Genomic DNA, 16302 nt, shown 5'->3' on the forward strand with positions numbered 1-16302 from the left:
AAAGTATTTGTCCTCTTCTCAAATAATTTGTTTGCATCGTTTCCCCACTTTAATGTTTAACATCATCAATCAAAATGTAAACAGTAAAGATAACCCAACTAAACAAAGTGCAGTTTTTTTAATGGTAATTGTATTTATGAAAACAAAATGACTCAAAGCCCTGGCTAATCACATTTTTTTGGAAAGCTTAGTTCATTTTCACTGACCACGCTCAAGTCTGATTACCTCCAGATCTGTTCAATCAGTCACTAAAATAGAACCCATCAATCCATCCATGATCCGAACTGCTTATCCCCAATGAGGGTCGCAGCGTGCTGGAGCCTAAAACAGCTCTCTTCGGGCAGTAGGCGGGGTACACCCTGAACTGGTTGCCAGCCAATTGCAGAGCACAAATAAACGAACAAGCATTCACACTCAAGATCACACCTAAGGACAATTTAGAGTGTTCAATTAACCGACCATACATGTTTTTGGAATGTCGGAGGAAGCCGGTGTACCTGGAAAAAACACACGCAATCACGGGAGAAGCATGTAAACTCCACACAGGAAGGCCAAAGCCTGAATTCAAACCCACGACCTGTGCACTGTGAGGCGGACTTGATAAACATCCACCGTGCCACACTTAAACAGAACCTGTCTGACAAAATTTATTTTATTTTTTTTGTCAAGGTGGCGGAAAGTGCGCCTGTGTGTTTGGCGACCCAATTCGGCTCATTTTACTGTTTAATCTGATTGGTGCTTCATTCACAAACGCTCTGCTTGTGTATGATCGGACTTGCGATGCGGCGTTGGAAGATCGGGTGCGTTTGAGCACGACTGTAAAAAGATGTTGCCTGCTGACATCGTGGCAGACCTCGTTGACGAAGACATTGTTTATCCTGACGGAGCTATTTCTTTCCAACAACTTGGATTTCCTCTGCCTGACGGAAACTTGGACTGGCGGCGGTGAGTGCAGTGCGATGCTTGAACTATTACCGCCTGCATGCTCTTACTTGGACGCGCCAAGAACTTCAGGCCGAGGTGGAGGAACGGCGACTGTTTTTAAAAACAAATTTAAATGTAAACATTTTATATTCGCCACAGCGTTCAGCAGCTTTGAGGGCATATTGCCAGTGCCGTCCCTGTGCTCTGCGCTGTCATATACCGTCCTCCCAAATACAACGAGGAGTTTCTGAATGACTTTTCAAATCTTGCCGAAATCAGGCTACGATATGATCGCATCCTGTTCATGCGGGACTTTAATATTCACGTGTGCTGTCCTGAAAAACCACTGGCAAAGGACTTTTTAAGACTCATTGACTCTTTCAATTTGGTGCAGTGGGTGGCTGGCTCCAGTCACAAACAAGGACATACTTTAGACCTTGTCCTTTCTGGTCTATCGGTCTCAAATTTGAAAGTTTTGGACAATGTGCTTTCTGATCATATGACTGTGCTCTTTGATGTAATGTTTTCCAGTGCTGTCAGAGCTAATGCTAGCGAGCGCAAGGCCCAGGTTTTTAACCACGTCACTGCTAGTCAGTTCTCTGATCAGCCTTTGACCAGCTTTGTGTTCCCTCTTCAAACACAGAGGAGATCAGCACTTGATTCCATTTATTGCCTTAATATTTTGGACTCCGTGGCTCCATTGAAAATTATACGGCAAAAAATTAGACCGGAGCCATGGTTTAATGAGAACACTCGCATAGCTAAACAGGAATGCCGCAAGCTGAACGCAGATGGAAAAAAGACAGGCTGCAGGTCTCTTACCGAATCTTTGGCTGAGCTTAACATTGGCACTTATATAATAGGTTTGCATTTAAAAACGACATTAGTACTAAAATGCCCACCTCAAAAGACTCTGTAGTGGTTTAAGGTCTTTTTTTGTGATTAGGTTTATGACAAATTTGCACGCCCCAAAAAGGGGTGTGGCTTATGTTATGTTTTCGGTCTCAGCGGTCACGTCACGCGAGGAAGGCATGCTTGGTAATATTGCTCGCTTTTTCAGTTCTGTTGTCTAAAACGGTGACCGATCGCCACCAAAATGCAAATTACTACTCTTGTCCACTTCAAACTGTCATCATGTCATGTCATCTTCCAAACCGCTTATCCTATATAGGGTCGCGGGGAGTTGCTGGAGCCTATCCCAGCCGTCAATGGGCGAAGGCAGACTACACCCCGAACTGGTCGCCAGCCAGTCACAGGGCACACATAGACACTGTCACTGAGCGGGAATCGATCCCACGCTGCCCGCACACAACTCAGGCGTGTGTACCACTACACTATCAGCGGACCCACTTCAAACTGTGAAAGTATAAAAGTGTTCTGCACAATAGTTTGGATTTCTTGACATAAAAACGTGATCTCATCATGATCACCTCCACAAAATCAAAAATACCGTGGCGATTGCTCCTCCACTTTCACAAGCTGAAGCGGACAAGAGCATGAATGCGCACATGAACTCCAACTGGTTATATTTCAGACATTTAGCGACACTAAACTCGTGTCTCAGGAGGGAGAGAGACGCACGGGGCTTGCAGCAGCAGGTAGATTGGAGCCCCCCGCTTCGTTCCCCGGTTAAAGGTAGGATTGGGACAGCGGAAGTTTAGCAACAACTAGCTTCAGGCCGTTACAACAAAAGGCGTTAGCACAACAACATTAGCTCCTTACTGTCCGCCCAGCTTGTGGAGGTGAAGATGAGCCTATGTCTTCATGACACCTCGCAAGCAGTCGCGCGCGGTGTCTCTGCTTTTTGCTTGCAAACCCCTTCTGCCCGAGTGAAGCGGCGTGAGAGTGTCAAAAGCCCTCATCAAACAGCGAACGAAAAGTTCCAGCGCGGCTGACTGCACAGCCTAGTGTGGCCGCATTGGAACGTGCCATTTCGACTGTTACCTTCTAAATTGGACGGCGCGTTGCAAGCCGAAAATCTGGGGCACTCCTCATCCAAAAAAATGTGCATGTCTCATTTCCACTTCAGTCTCTGTAAATAACCTGACTGGTGTTTAATGCCTCGCGCGTCCTAACTGTGATCAGCAAAGAAGCAGTGTTTTTTTTTTTTAGGCAAAGAAGCAGTGTGCACTGGTTCCAGCCTATGTAGCTCTGCTGACTTCCACATTTCCTCATTTTCATATAAATCAGCCACGGAGAGGTTAATCCTTTTGATATGTTGAAGTGGGCATTAGTAGAGATGTCCACATAAATTTTGGTGCTAATTGATCGCCGTTTTTGGACGTTATAAGCAATGAAAATACAAGGCTTTCCAATGGGGAGTTTGGAATCGGTCCCTCGCGTGACTCCGGCCGAACAAGGATGGAACGGTAGGGGGCGCGGCCATTCTGCTCATTAACAAGGGGCGTTATTCATAGAGTCACTTATTTCCTAATTTCTCCCAAATTTATTGATGAAATAGAAAATTACAACTTTTCTCATTTTCCTGATCAAAAAATATATAAAATGAACTTGTTAGTGAGAACGTGGCCATCCCGGCCCCACCGTCCCATTAAAGGACTGCTGGTGTCGTTACCAGAGAAAGGTGAAAGAATCCAAGAGAGACCACTTGTCTTGTCTGATTCAGGCAAATCTCCAAAATCCACATGCTCTATTTAAAACAATTGACTCTGTACTCAAGCCCCGTCAACCGACTTGCACGGACTCGTCCCTTGAAATGTGCGCTGGATTCATGCAGTTTTTCACTGACAAAGTTGCTACAGCTAGGGCTCTTGTTTCGAACGCCACATTTGACCCCTCTGTCCAAGTTCCTTGTTCAGCAGTGTTTGATTCCTTTGAGCCGGTTTCTTTGATATTTTTGGAGGAAGTGGTTTGCCATATGAAACATCTTATGACTCCATTTCTCCACACTTCTTTAAGGATATTGTCCCGACAATTGCTAAATCAGTTTTGGCCATTATCAACAGCAGCCTGTCTTCGGGTGTGGTCCCCGAACATTTTAAGCATGCTGTAGTGCAACCCGTGCTGAAACAAAATGGCCTTGATCAAGATGTGCTATCAAATTTTAGACCCATTTCCAAGCTGCTTTTTATGTCTAAAATTCTGGAAAAAGTGGTGCACTCACAGCTAAGATCTTACTTGGATAAACACAATGTAATGGGAGTTTTCCAGTCAAGCTTCAAGAAGATGCATGGCACAGAGTCAGCCATGCTACGTGTTTTTAATGACATCCTCCTGGCAAATGACACCGGAGACCACGTATGTCTCGTTTTGTTGAATTTGACTGCAGCTTTCAATACGGTAGAGACCACAGTATTCTTTTGGCTCGCTTGCAACACCAAGTGGGCATTAGTGGATGCACTCTAGAGTGGTTTAGATCCTATTTAGCTGGCAGGACTTTTTCTGTGAGCCTAGGTTCCTCTGAGTCCCGCTCTGCCCCTCTATCGTATGGTGTTCCACAGGATTCTATTTTGGGGCCATTACTGTTCTCATTGTATTTGCTGCCCCTGGGTTCCATCCTTAGAAAACATAGCATTTCCTTCCACTGCTATGCGGACGACTGTCAAATCTATATCCCGCTAAGCAAAAAACAGGCTTCCTCCTTAAGACCATTTTTGTCCTGCCTAGAGGACAGCAAAGACTTGATGTCACTGAATTTCCTAAATTTCAACGAAAAGAAAACAGAAGTTATGGTGTTCGATCCCAGTGGCTCATCTCCATCCCACTTGGGCCCCCTGGCTTCATATCTAAAGCCAACAGTCTCAAACTTGGGTTTTATAATGGACAGTGATCTTAATTTGGACCAGCAAATCAGCGCTGTTGTAAAATCGAGCTTCTTTCACCTTAGACAGCTGGCTAATGTAAAGCACCTCCTTTCCCATCAGCACTTAGAAACAGTCATCCATGCCTTCGTTACATTGCGGCTAGATTACTGCAATGCACTTTATTTTGGAGTCAGCCAGTCCTCCCTCAAACGTCTCCAGTTGGGCCAAAATGCTGCTGCCCGCCTACTAACTGGATATCGGAAGATTGAGCACATAACACCAATTCTGGCCTACCTTCACTGGCTCCCAGTGCATTTCAGGGTTCAATTTAAGATTCTCCTATTTGTCTTTCAATCATTAAATGGCCTCGCCCCGCGTACCTCGCAGAGCGCCTCCACTCCTACACACCTTCCCGCAGCCTCAGGTCTGCGGACCAGGTGCTGCTCGAGGTGCCGAGGACCAAGCGGAGCCTCAGAGGGGATCGAGCCTATTCTGTTGCTGGTCCTTCCATTTGGAATGACCTTCCATTGGTTGTTAGGCAAGCCCCCTCTCTGTCCATTTTTAAAAACCGGTTGAAGACACATTTCTTTTCTCTGGCCTTTGATCAGACCTGAAATTTTCGTCTCTTTTCCGGTATCAATTGTATATAGTGTTTTATGTTAATTTATTGGCTTTATTTATTTATATCTTTATATTTCATTTCATTTATATCTGTATTTATTAATACATGTATCACAGCCTTTTATTGTTTTTATTTATTGTATTGTTTGTGCTTTGTTACAGCTCTAGCTGTTATGAAATGCACTATACAAATAAAATTGTATTGTATTGTAAAAGATCTCAAAAAGATGCAACAAAATACCATGATCCAAAGAAATTCAAGAACAGATGAGAAATAAAGTAAGTGACTTCTATCAGTCTGGAAAGGGTCACACAATTGCAGAAAACATGGAACAGTGGTGAACCTCTGGTGAGCCTAAACATAGCTGGGCATTTTACTAAAAATTGAGCGGGTACCCTTCCGTCGTCCGTCATTCGCTTTTTTTCCGTGGGGGAAAGCATGGTACCCGCGTATAGGCTGGTCCGCCTCTAATTTTAAACAGGCTTCCGGCAAGTCAGATTTAACTTTCACTTACTCCACGCGCAGAGTGACAACTCTACCAGGAGGTCACAAAGGAACGCAGGAGAACAGAACTGCACGCCTCCCATGTCTCATTCAAGGTCGGTTTTCATGACTCAACAATAAGGAAGAGCTTGGGCAAAAATTATATCCATAGCAGAATTCCGAGGTGAAAACAACGAAAAGAACATAAGGGCCGTCTTACTTTAAAAAACAAAAAAACATCTTATTGATTCCCAAGACATTTGGTAGAATATTCTATGGACTGACAAGTTAAAAGTTGAGCTTTTTGCAAGGTGTGTCTCGTTACATCTGCCGTAAATGGAAGTGTTTCTCAAAAAGAACATCATGTCAAAAGTCAAACATTGCGGTGGTAGTGCGAGTAGCTTCACTACTTCAGGACCTGAACAACTTGCTGTGACTAATGGAGCCATGAATTAAACTATTTAACAGAAAATCCTGAGCGAGAATGTTCGGCCATCAGTTGGTGAGTGCACTTGGGTTCTGCAACAGGACAACAATCCAAAAAAACACCAGCAATCAACTTCTGGATGACTTAAACCAATCAAATGAAAGTTTTGGAGTGGCCTAGTCAATGTCCAGACTTGAATTAGATTGTCGGTGCTGTGTGTGTGTGTGTGTGTGTGTGTGTGTGTGTGTGTGTGTGTGTGTGTGTGTGTGTGTGTGTGTGTGTGTGTGTATATATATATATATATATATATATATATATATAACTGTGACACGGCGAATCGTGCAAAGGGAAAGCTGCAGGAATTCAGAAGAGGAAAGGACAATGAATAATCAGTTCGGTTGGGGGGGCTGGGCTGAGACAAACTTTTATTTGTTTATTTGTATTATTATTATTATTTAAATAACAGTACTATTGAATTTGATGACTACTTTCATTATTTTTATTTATTTTCATATGGGAGTGAGATTCAGATTTGCGGTATAAGAAAGACACAGATACTGTAGGCATTTTTTTAAAATTACAATTTATTTATTTATTTTTTCTTTAGGAGACTGGAGCTCAATAGTTTTGTTTTGTTTTTTGTTTGTTGGTATTTTACAAAAGTCTGAACTGGGTTCCCTTGGGACGCATATGAGTATGCATTCTGTGATTGCCACCCCACCCCGAACCTAAAACTGATACTTCTCATTTAAAAAAAAAAAAAAGTTTCGACAATGGGACTAAGGAATCGTGACTGTTGGACTTATCTAGTAAAATGGGTGGACCTATTTCAGGTGTATCCCTAACCACTAGGGGGGGCCCTTTTCTCTTTAAAGGCCATCCCCCACTCCTCTCCAACAGGGAGACAGGACCTAGAGAAGTAAGGTCAAATGGAGTGGCCTAGTCAATGTTTGTTGAAATCCATACTTGGATTTGTATGTCGGGAAGTTTAGTTTTGGATTTTGGATTTGTATTTGTACAAGGGTTGTTCCTGTTATTTGTGGGTGTTTTATTACAGTGACGGGGCTAGAATTCCTTTCAAAGGATACAAGTAATGCAAGTTAATGACATCTTGGTGGTGTCGCTCAATATTAATGGTAAATAACAACAAAAAAAGAGATAACACCTTAACCATGTTTAGAAAATATATATTTCTTCAAGAGACACACTTATCAAAGTAGGAGCATCTAAAATTTTAAAAATTGGGGTACAGGAACTCATTGTCCAGTTCCTTGGGCCAATCACACAAGAGTGGTGTTATGATTTTGATTTCCAATAAGGTCAGGTCTGAAGTACTGAAAGAAGTTGGAGATAAGGAAGGAAGATATATCATGATTAAAGAGAAACTAGAAAATCAATTAGTGACATTGCTCAAATCTCCTCCAGAGAGTGAAAAAGTATTGTATGAGTAAATATTTGATCTGACAACTATGGAAGCTGAAGGGATATTGATATGTGAGGGGATTTTAATGTGGCGTTGAATTATAAGATAGACACAACAAGTAAGAAGAAAAATAAATACAAATAAATAGATATATGACGCTAATATTGGACATACTGGATGTTTGGAGAGAATTGCACCCATTGGATCGGGCCTACACCCACTACTCTGATGCTCATGCTGTGTACTCCAGAATTGACTATTTCCTAATGTCTAAGGGAGATGTAAATAGGATAAGAGAATGTATGATAGGGGTGGCGGATGTGGCCGACCATAATGCAGTTTATCTAAAACTTAATTTAAACATGAAGAAGAAAACCCCCCGTGAGCCGTCACCTTATCGTGGTGGAGGGGTTTGCGCGCCCCAATGATCCTAGGAGCTACGTTGTCTGGGGCTTTATGCCCCTGGTAGGGTCACCCATGGCAAACAGGTCCTAGGTGAGGGACCAGACTAAGCACGGCTCAAAATGACCCCTTATGATGAGAAAAATTAATGGACCACGTTTTCCCTCGCCCGGACGCGGGTCACCGGGGCCCCCTTCTGGAGCCAGGCCTGGAGGTGGGGCTCGACGGCGAGCGCCTGGTGGCCGGGCCTGCACCCATGGGGCCCGGCCGGGCTCAGCCCGAAAAGGATACGTGGGTCCCCCTTCCCATGGGCTCACCACTGGTGGGAGGGGCCAAAGGGGTCGGGTGCCGTGTGAGCTGGGCGGCGGCGGAAGACGGGGACCTTGGCGGTCCGATCCCCGGCAGCAAAAACTAGCTCTTGGGACATGGAATGTCACCTCTCTGGCAGGGGAGGAGCCTGAGCTGGTGTGTGAGGCTGAGAGGTTCCGATTAGATATAGTCGGGCTCACCTCCACGCACAGCTTGGGTTCTGGTCCCAGTCCTCTCGAGAGGGGTTGGACACTCTTCCACTCTGGAGTTGCCCAGGGTGAGAGGCGCCGAGCAGGTGTGGGCATACTTATTGCCCCCCGGCTTGGCGCCTGTACATTGGGGTTTACCCCGGTGGACGAGAGGGTAGCCTCCCTCCGCCTGAGGGTGGGGGGACGGGTCCTGACTGTTGTTTGTGCTTATGCACCAAACGGCAGCGCAGAGTACCCACCCTTTTTGGAGTCCTTGGAGGGTGTGCTGGAGGGCGCTCCACCTGGGGACTCCATCGTTCTGCTGGGGGACTTCAATGCTCACGTGGGCAATGACAGTGAGACCTGGAGAGGTGTGATTGGGAGGAACGGCCCCCCCGATCTGAACCCGAGCGGTGTTCGGTTACTGGACTTCTGTGCTCATCACGGATTGTCCATAACGAACACCATGTTCAAACATAAGGGTGTCCATATGTGCACTTGGCACCAGGATACCCTAGGCCGCAGTTCGATGATCGACTTTGTAGTCGTATCATCGGACTTGAGGCCGCATGTTTTGGACACTCGGGTGAAGAGAGGGGCGGAGCTGTCAACTGATCACCATCTGGTGGTGAGTTGGCTCCGATGGTGGGGGAAGATGCCGGTCCGACCTGGCAGACCCTATTGTGAGGGTTTGCTGGGAACGTCTGGCAGAATCCCCTGTCAGAAGGAGTTTCAACTCCCACCTCCGGCAGAACTTTTCCCACGTCCCGGGGGAGGCGGGGGACATCGAGTCCGAGTGGACCATGTTTCGTGCCTCCATTGTTGAGGCGGCCGATCGGAGCTGCGGCCGCAAGGTGGTCGGTGCCTGTCGCGGCGGCAATCCCCGAACCCGCTGGTGGACACCAGCGGTAAGGGATGCTGTCCAGCTGAAGAAGGAGTCCTATCGGGCCTTTTTGGCCTGCGGGACCCCGGAGGCAGCTGACGGGTACCGGCAGGCCAAGCGGAATGCGGCTCTGGCGGTTGCTGAGGCAAAAACCCGGGTGTGGGAGGAGTTCGGGGAGGCCATGGAAAATGACTTCCGGACGGCTTCGAGGAAATTCTGGTCCACCATCCGACGTCTCAGGAGGGGGAAGCAGTGCACCATTAACACTGTTTATAGTGGAGATGGGGTGCTGCTGACCTCAACTCGGGACGTTGTGGGTCGGTGGGGAGAGTACTTCGAAGACCTCCTCAATTCCACCGACACGCCTTCCACTGAGGAAGCAGAGCCTGGAGACTCTGAGGTGGGCTCTCCTATCTCTGGGGTTGAAGTCACCGAGGTAGTCAAAAAGCTCCTCGGTGGCAAAGCCCCGGGGGTGGATGAGATCCGCCCGGAGTTCATAAAGGCTCTGGATGTTGAGGGGCTGTCATGGTTGACACGTCTCTTCAACATCGCGTGGACATCGGGGACAGTGCCTCTGGATTGGCAGACCGGGGTGGTGGTCCCCCTTTTTAAGAAGGGGGACCGGAGGGTGTGCTCCAATTACAGAGGGATCACACTCCTCAGCCTCCCCGGCAAGGTCTATTCAGGGGTGCTGGAGAGGAGGGTCCGTCGGAAGGTCGAATCCCGGATTCAGGAGGAGCAATGTGGTTTTCGTCCTGGCCGTGGAACAGTGGACCAGCTCTACACCCTCAGCAGGGTCCTCGAGGGTGCATGGGAGTTTGCCCAACCGGTCTACATGTGTTTTGTGGACTTGGAGAAGGCGTTCGACCGTGTCCCTCGGGGAGTTCTGTGGGGGGTGCTTCGGGAGTACGGGGTACCGAGCCCCCTGATAAGGGCTGTCCGGTCCCTGTACCACCGATGCCAGAGTTTGGTCCGAATTGCCGGCAGTAAGTCGGATTCGTTTCCTGTGGGCGTTGGACTCCGCCAAGGCTGCCCTTTGTCACCGATTCTGTTCATAACCTTTATGGACAGAATTTCTAGGCGCAGCCGAGGTGTCGAGGGGGTCCGGTTTGGTGGCCTCAGTATTGCATCTCTGCTTTTTGCAGATGATGTAGTACTGTTGGCTTCTTCAAGCCGCGATCTCCAACTCTCGCTGGAGCGGTTCGCAGCCGAGTGTGAAACGGTCGGAATGAAGATCAGCACCTCCAAATCTGAGACCATGGTCCTCAGTCGGAAAAGGGTGGCGTGCCCTCTCCAGGTCGGGGATGAGATTCTGCCCCAAGTGGAGGAGTTCAAGTATCTTGGGGTCTTGTTCACAAGTGAGGGTAAGATGGAACGGGAGATCGACAGGCGGATCGGTGCAGCGTCTGCTGTGATGCGGACCCTGTATCGGTCTGTCGTGGTGAAGAAGGAGCTTAGCCGAAAGGCGAAGCTCTCAATTTACCGGTCGATCTACGTTCCTACTCTCACCTATGGTCATGAGCTGTGGGTCATGACCGAAAGAACAAGATCTCGGATACAAGCGGCCGAAATGGGTTTCCTTCGCAGGGTGTCCGGGCTCTCCCTTAGAGATAGGGTGAGAAGTTCGGCCATCCGGGAGGGACTCAGAGTCGAGCCGCTGCTCCTCCGCGTCGAGAGGAGCCAGTTGAGGTGGCTCGGGCATCTGATTAGGATGCCTCCTGGACGCCTCCCTGGTGAGGTGTTCCGGGCATGTCCCACCGGCAGGAGACCCCGAGGACGACCCAGAACACGCTGGAGAGACTATGTCTCCCGGCTTGCCTGGGAACGCCTTGGGATCCTTCCGGGAGAGCTGGAGGATGTTGCTGGGGAGAGGGAAGTCTGGGCTTCCCTGCTGAAGCTGCTGCCTCCGCGACCCGACTTCGGATAAGCGGGAGATAATGGATGGATGGATGGATGAAGAAGAAAACAACAGCATGGAGACTTAATCAACTGTACTGTACTGAACAATAAAGGTCTAGTTGGAGAATTGAAAGGGGGAATACTAAAATACAGAGAGGAAAATGACAATGGAGAGGTGGAGCCAACAGTTTTATGGGACGCCCTGAAGGCGGTTATTATAGGGAGACTAATATCGTACACAGCATTTGCTAATAGAGTCAGACTGGAAACTTACAAGAAACAGTCTATGAAACTAAGAGGTTTGGAACGCCAGCACGAGCAGAGGCCAAATTCAAAAATACTCGATCAGATCAAGGAAACTAGGAAAAGTATTAATGATTTTCTCTTGGAAGGAGTGGAAAAGAAAGCAAGGTTTATAAAACAAACCTATTACGAGGGAGGCTTGAGGGCCACCAAAACCTTGGCGAGGCGCATTCAGACACAACAAGCCTTAACTGCGGTACATAAAATAATGGACCCAACTACTAATACAATCTCATGTGAACCAGAGGATATACAGAGGATATTTGAGACGTATTGAGACGCGCATTATACTCACAACCACCTCTTGTGGGCGAAAAAAGCGTTATGGAATTCTTAGATAACTTGGAATTACCAAGCATAGGTTCGGAGCAGAATGCAATGTTGACATCAGAAATTACAGCAGAAGAGATTCAAAAAGAAATTAGTCAGATGAAATCGGGAAAATCACCGTGAATGGACGGCTTTGGAGCCTCCTTCTATAAAACAATTAAAAGTGAACTAACTCGATTTTTGAAGGATTTATTTAACTATAGTTTTAGGGTCGGGAAGATACCTCCCTCATGGAAAGAGGCCATTATCACTGTTATTCCGAAGGAAGCGAAAAATAAAGAGCATTGCCATAACTATAGACCTATATCACTTTTGAATGTGGACTATAAAATCTATACCTCCATTATAGCCAAGAGGCTAGAGACATTGATGCAGGACTTGATCAATGAAGATCAGACAGGCTTTAGTAAAGGAATACAAACACAAGATAATATAAGACGGAGCCTACACGTGATAGAGAATGTATATAGCAAGGGAGAAATGGCACTTTTGGTTAGTATAGATGCCGAAAAGGCTTTCGATAGTGTGAATTGGACGTTTCTGTATACAGTACTTAGGAGATTTGGATTTAATGAGGAATCAGTGAATTGTATTAGATCACTTTATCAGGAACCTCAAGCGAGGATTAAAATAAATGGTGGCTTGACAGGACAATTCACCTTCAGGCATTGATACACCAAAACGACGTTCACAGACAGTGACAAACGCTTACCCCCTGTGGCGTCTGGCCGGTTGTTGACACGTCACGCTGGCAAAAGACACCGCAACGACAGACAGCAACGCTGACCATTAAAGTACCTTCTGCGCATACATAAGATGTAATACCCTTCCATACCATCGGCGGCGATAGTAAAAGGGGTGACCATAAGGGACGAGGAACATAGGATAAGATTGTTTGCTGATGATATATTGGTTTATCTAACTCAACCTGACACAAGCTTTCCTAAAATGATGAAGCTCTTAGAAATGTACGGCAGATATTCAGGCTACAAAGTGAATGTTACAAAAACACAGGTCCTGTCGATAAATTATGTGCCATCCCGGGCAATAAAGGACGTATACAAAATTATTTGGAAAGGCAATTCCATATAGTATTTAGGAGTAAAGATAGTGAAAGAAATGAATAAACTATTTGATGCAAACTATGCAAAAATAAACCAAGAAATTAGGAGGGATTTGGAGAAGTGGCCAAATATGTTTTTTGATATGAGCTCAAGGATAGAGGTGGTTAAGATAAATGTTCTGCCAAAGCTGTTATACCTGTTCCAGTCTCTGCCTGTGCTGGTTCCGAAAAAACAATTTGTGGAATGGGACAAGTGGATATCGAGGTTCATATGGGGAGGGAAAAAACCCAGGGTCAGATACAAAACTCTGCAGCTTCCAAAAGACAAGGGCGAACTGGCTTTGACAGGATTCCAGGAATACTTTTACACTGTGCAAATTCGGCCCTTGATATACTGGTGCAAGGATGGATATGTTGCGAAATGGAAAAATATAGAATTAGGGATGACTGACACTAAGATACGGAATATAATAGCACACAAGGGTTTGTTGAAAATTTTAAGTAGCAAATTGCGAGCAATAACTAAAACTTCAATAGAAATGTGGAATGTGATTGTTGAAAAATATAAGTTGGAAAGAGAGGCAAAGATTTTAAGATCGCATTTGATGACAGGTTTGTTCCTGGGGTAAATGCCAAGGGATACAGACAATGGGCGAATAAAGGGATTACAGCAATGTGCACAATAGTTGAACGGGGTAAACTGCTGAGTTTTGAAAAGTTGAGGGATATTTGCACTGGAGGGACACGACCAATATCCATCCATTATCTGTACCGCTTCTCCTCACAAGGGTCGCGGGGCGTGCTGGAGCCTATCCCAGCTGTCTTTGGGCAGTAGGCGGGGGACACCCTGAACTGGTTGCCAGCCAATCGCAGGGCACACAGAGACAAACATCCGCACTCACAATCACACCTAGGGGCAATTTAGAGTATCCAATCAACTTACCATGCATGTTTTTGGAATGTGGGAGGAAACCGGAGTGCCCGGAGAAAACCCACGCAGGCACGGGGAGAACATGCAAACTCCACACAGGGAGGCCGGAGCCGGGATCGAACCCACGACCTCTGAACTGTGAGGCGGACGTGCTAACCAGTCGACCACCGTGCCGCCACGACCAATATCGATATCTGCAATTAAATGATTATTTTGTGAAGGAGGTCAAATCTACCAAGGAACATAAAATCATCAAGGTTTTTAAGAAGGCTTATGAGGGCAGAAATTGAAAAGCAATTTCAGATATGTACAGATGTTTGATGTCATATAGGGAGCATTCATCATTTTACATCAAGGAAAAAGTGGGAGAAAGACTTGAAATTGCAAATAACGGAGGACGAATGGCTGGACATTTGTAAAACGCAGTGCACATCCACAAGCTCCAGGATCTGGAGGGAATTTAATTGGAAAAGCATAGTTAGATTTTTCATCAACCCAAAATTAGGAAGGAAATAGTAGCCACCCAACAAACATGCTGGAGATTATGTGGTCACATAGATGTTGACCATGCACATATACAATATTCTGGTTTTGTCAAGGATTACAAGTATATTGGGATGGAATTTGGTGTGCTTTAAGGAAAATAATGGGCTATGAAATACCGAAAACATGTAAGGTACTCTGTTTAGGGAACTTACCACGGGACATAGTGCAGAAGGAAGATGAGTATCTTGTTAAAGTGCTTATATCAGCAAGCAAAAGAGTGATCACAAGATTATGGTACAAAACTGACTCACCAACCGTGGATCAGTGGATGTGCACTGTGGAAGAACTATTTGTAAGAGGCCCAGTTGGAAGACAAATGGAAAAAATGGACGAATTAGGACAATGACACCACCATGGGACAATAGAGACTCGATGTACGAATGTGGTATATTGGTAAATGTATGTTCGCCCCTACACTGTGATTTGTTAGTTTGATCTGTTTAGTTTGTTGCTGTTATGGAAAAAAAATGCAATAAAACATAAGTTAAAAAAATCTAGTTTTCTTGCTTTTAGACTAGTCGACTAGTCGCAAATAAAATTTGAAACTAGTCGGAGGGCAAATTAGTCAAAATTCCCATCTCTACTATATGATGAAGAGATCCATTTTGATGCGTGGGGCTTGTGCTTGAGTTGGTGGGGGGTGTAAAAAAAACAATGGTCAATGTCACACCCTGAAATGGATACTGATTGGCTGTCATTGTGTTTGGCATAACCTGATAGGCTCCTATTGTAGGTGGGAGGGCAAGTTCAGGAGCAGAGAGAAGACATGAAAATGGGGGAACATGTGAGAGTTGTAGGTCTGATGAATGGTAAATTTGAAAAAAACGCCCTGATGGCACTCTTGATAAAGGCAGCGGGATATGCCTTCATTGTAAGAAGGACCTTGCTTACCAAAGAAGCAGTTCAAGTCTACCACATAAATGCAAAGTAACAAGCTGCGACTAAAGCCAGAGCTAATGACTGCAACAAAGACGGTAACATAGCGAGCCATTGCAAAGCTCTTCGCCAAAATAAACTCGAGAACAGGCCGCGTATGAGCAAGCCTGCAAACCACAGGCTGACTAATGTTCTTGCAAAGCAAATAGCGATGAACTGCAGGCCGAACAACATAGTTGAAGACAAGGGATTAATTGAGGTGTTGCAAACAGCATCCACAAACCACCATGCAGGACTGTAGTAATGACTAAAATCAGCAAGATGCATGACTGTGAAAAGAAAAGCAAGCGTGATGTTTTTTTTTGGGGGGGGGGGCAAATTTGCTCTAACGGCAGATCACTGGACCTCAACTCGCAACCACGGTTATTTGGGGGTGACTGGACATTTTATTGATGGTGAGTGGAACTTCAACTCATTTTGCACTGATCATCATGAAAAGAGAAACCAACAAAACACTGTCCTGCCGTGTCGGTTGTCTCTAGCAAGGAAGAAAGACACCAGAAGAAATGCATAAAGTCAAACCTCTATTGTAACCCGCCATACCACGGCCTTCGAAGATAAGGAATAGCAACTTTTAAGGGTTACACTACCAACACGTACGTCACGACTATCACCGGAGCAGGGGGACTCAACCGTGCATGTGTCTGCCGATTCATCCTCATCGTCAATATTTTGAAGCAGATGTAACGCCTCCTCTACTGTAAAGATTTTTTTTTTTAATATACATGTATAGATCGTGGTGACCAGCAGCCTTGATCAATGCAGCCGCTGGTTGCTCTGGAAACCTTAATCACGCGATAAAAAAATTGATATCGTCAGCGTCAAAAGGGGGTTGGATTAACGCAGAAAATAACGTGCTAAATTGACAG

At 45.8% G+C, this 16302-nt stretch overlaps 1 protein-coding gene across 1 annotated transcript in view; it reads right to left on the bottom strand.

Annotated features, from left to right (window-relative positions):
* Positions 1–16302, bottom strand: part of sntb2 (syntrophin, beta 2) — an 82274-nt gene that overhangs the window by 31164 nt on the left and 34808 nt on the right. The window lies entirely within an intron of this gene.

This window comes from Filicampus tigris, chromosome 4 (assembly GCF_054856515.1).
Source record: "Filicampus tigris isolate MCC_2025a chromosome 4, RoL_Ftig_1.0, whole genome shotgun sequence".
In the NCBI taxonomy this organism is placed as follows: Eukaryota; Metazoa; Chordata; class Actinopteri; order Syngnathiformes; family Syngnathidae; genus Filicampus; species Filicampus tigris.